This window comes from Vombatus ursinus, unplaced genomic scaffold (assembly GCF_900497805.2).
Source record: "Vombatus ursinus unplaced genomic scaffold, bare-nosed wombat genome assembly UNPS02014798.1, whole genome shotgun sequence".
In the NCBI taxonomy this organism is placed as follows: domain Eukaryota; kingdom Metazoa; phylum Chordata; class Mammalia; order Diprotodontia; family Vombatidae; genus Vombatus; species Vombatus ursinus.
In genome coordinates, this window is record NW_020954576.1 from 52,196,432 (window position 1) to 52,199,688 (window position 3,257).

The 3,257-nt window shown below is 39.5% G+C and overlaps 1 protein-coding gene across 1 annotated transcript in view; it reads left to right on the plus strand.

The window, feature by feature from the left end:
* LOC114049435 overlaps window positions 1–3,257 on the plus strand; it is a 167,094-nt gene that overhangs the window by 103,636 nt on the left and 60,201 nt on the right. The window lies entirely within an intron of this gene.

Consider the following 3,257-nt stretch of genomic DNA (forward strand, 5'->3'; position numbering starts at 1 on the left):
CCCCCGTTTCCCCTCCACTGTAAAAGCCTTTTCTTGTCTGTTTCATGTGAGACAATTTACCCCATTCTACTTCTCCCTTTCTCCTTCTCCCAGTATAATCCTCTCTCATCCCTTAATTTTATTTTCCAGATATCACCCCTTCATCTTCAACTCACCCTGTGCCCTCTATCTATCTATCTGTCTATCTATTTATCTATCTATCTATCTATCTATCTATCTATCTATCTATCTATACATACATGTAATTTTTTTCCCTCCCATTATCCTAATACTGACAAAGTATTCATGAGTTACAAATGTCATCTTTCCCTGCAGGAATGTTAACAGTTCAACCTTAATAAGTCTCTTATGATTTCTCTTTCCTATTTACCTCTTCCATGTTTCACTTGAGTCTTGTATTTGAAAGTCAAATTTTCTATTCAGCTCTGGTCTTTTCCTCAGGAATGCTTGAAAGTCCCCCCTATTTCATTGAATGACCATTTTTTACCTTGAAGGATTATACTCAGTTTTGCTGCATAGGTGATTCTTGGTTGTAATCCTATCTCCTTTGCCCTCCAGAATATCATACTCCATGCCCTCCTGTCCCTTAATGTAGAAGCTGCTAAATCTTGTGTTATCCTGATTGTGTTTCCACAATACTTGAATTGTTTCTTTCTGGCTGCTTGCAATGTTTTCTCCTTGACCTGGGAACTCTGGAATTTGGCTACAATATTCCTAGGAGTTTTCCTTTGGGGATCTCTTTCAGGAGGAGATTGGTGGATTCTTTCAATTTCTATTTTGCCCTCTGGTTCTATAATATCAAGGCAGTTTTCCTTGATAATTTCTTGAAAGATGATGTGTAGGCTCTTTTTTTGATCATGGCTTTCAGATAGTCCAATAATTTTTAAGTTCTCTATCCTAGATCTATTTTCCAGGTCAGTTGTTTTTCCAATGAGATATTTCACATTCTCTTCTATTTTTTCATTCTTTTGGATTAGTGTTACAGTGCCTTGATTTCTCAAATTGTCACTAGCTTCTAATTTCTCCATTCTAATTTTTAAGGAAGTATTTTCTTCAGTAAGTTTTTGGACTTCCTTTTCCATTTGGCCAATTTTGCTTTTTAGGGCATTCTTCTCCTCATTGGCTTTTTGGACCTCTTTTGCCATTTGGGTTAGGCTATTTTTTAACATGTTATTTTCTTCAGTATTTTTTTGGGTCTCCTTTAGCATCACTCCCAGTTTTTCCTCTACTTTTCTTACTTACTTCTCAAAATCCTTTTTGAGTTCTTCCATGGCCTGGGACCAATTCATATTTTTCTTTGAGGCTTTGAATGTAGGAGCTTTGGCTTTGTTGTCTTCTTCTGGTTATGTGTTTTGATCTTCTTTGTCACCAAAGTAAGATAATATAGTCTGACTCTTTTTGCTCTGCTTGCCCATGATCCCGGCCAATTACTTGAGTTATAAACTCTTTCTTAAGGTAGGGGTCTGTTTCCAGTGTGGAGAATGTACTATCCAAAGCTTCAGGGGTTTTGTGCAGCTGTTTCAGAGATATTTCTAGGGACATGTAAATTTTCAGTTCTTCCAAGATGCTATGATCAAGGGTGAGGTGTTTACTCCTTTCCTGGCCTGTGCTCTGGTCTATGAGTGACCACAAGCACTCTTTTCTGTCTTGGAACTGTGGGGACTTCCTCTCCATGGCCACTACAAGCTCTACCACAAGCTCCACCACACCAGTGCTCTTCCTCGCCCCAGAATCGCCACCCAGAACTGTGATCCAGATCCAAGCATGGGCAAAGCAAAAGAATCCTGCACCAGCAAAGGGATCCCTGCAATCCCCTCTATCAGCCACTTGATTCCCCCTCAGTCTGTGGGCCTGAAGCTCAGGAGGCAGCCGCCACCCCAGGGCTAAGCTCAGGGAATGGGGTTGGAACCCCACCATGCTTCTATCTCACCACCACAGAAACAGACTTTTCCCACTGACCTTCTAAGTTGTCTTTGGCCTTCATGGGTAGAGAAGTCTGGAAACTGCCACAGTTGCTTGTGATTCAGTCCTCTGAGGCCTGTCCAGGTTCACTGTGGCCTGCATGCCCATGCCTAACTGCGTTCCTCTCCCCAGCCCAGCGCAATATACCTTTCTGGGCTGGAAATTTGTTTCATTCTGTCTTTTTGTGGGTTCTGCTGCTTTAGAATTTGTTTAGAGTCTTTTTTCATAGGTATTTGGAGGGGTTTGGGGGAGAGCTCCAGCAAGTCACTGCTTTTACTCCCCGTCATCTTGGCTCCGCCCCCTCGCAACTCAGTCTTGACGTACATTCAGGACGCTCAGTGGCCTCTGATGCAGGAACTTGCTTTCTGATCAGAAAATTTAGAGACCTGCTTCCCATTACTAACCTACAGATGATATGCAGTCAGTGACTTTGGGAGGTAACGATCATCTCAGGATTGTCAGTCTGCTCTGCTTCAGCACTAATAAATTACCTGAGAACAACCTTGACGAGAATTAGTGTTAGCTTAAGAGTGGGAGTGGGGCAAGAACTTTTACATAAATCATGAGAAAAGAACAAAACACCAGTTACACTTTTGGAAAACAAATTTATGGGGCTGCAACAACTATTAGCTCAACATTCAAGCAAAAAAATTACAATAAACCATAAAAAATTTTTAAAAGATTATGATAAACCATACTTAATATAAATATTTCTTCTGCTTAAAAAGGAGGCTCCCAAAATGGGGAGTGGGGTTATATTTCCAGCTTCAGAATACAATAAGGAATCATGATGATACAATGGCAATAATAATGATGACAATGATATAGACTTGATCACTACTTTTACAAGTAAAAATTCATACATTAGTAGTACTGTAAGGTGGATCACCAAACTCAAAAGAAGGTAATGGCTGATGGGAAAAAATACCCAGAACAGTACCAATGAACAGGAGGGAAAATCTGAAAGTGTTTATATATCTATAGATGTAAATGTAGATCTACATATATATGCTGAGAAAGAGCTGATTTGAATTGGTAGAAGGAATTTCCTCATCTGGGAGTTCCCTATGTCAATGAAATCTCAGATCCAAGTTCTATACTATCCTATGGTATTTATCATGTGCTTCGTATTATTATTATGTGTCTATATATATTATGCAAGTATTATTGTGTGTGTGCTTCTTATTATTATATGTGTATACACATTTTTTCTTATTCATCCATTTCAGTCATGTCCAACTCTTCATAACACATTTGGAGTTTTCTTGGCAAAGATACTGGAGTGGTTTGCCATT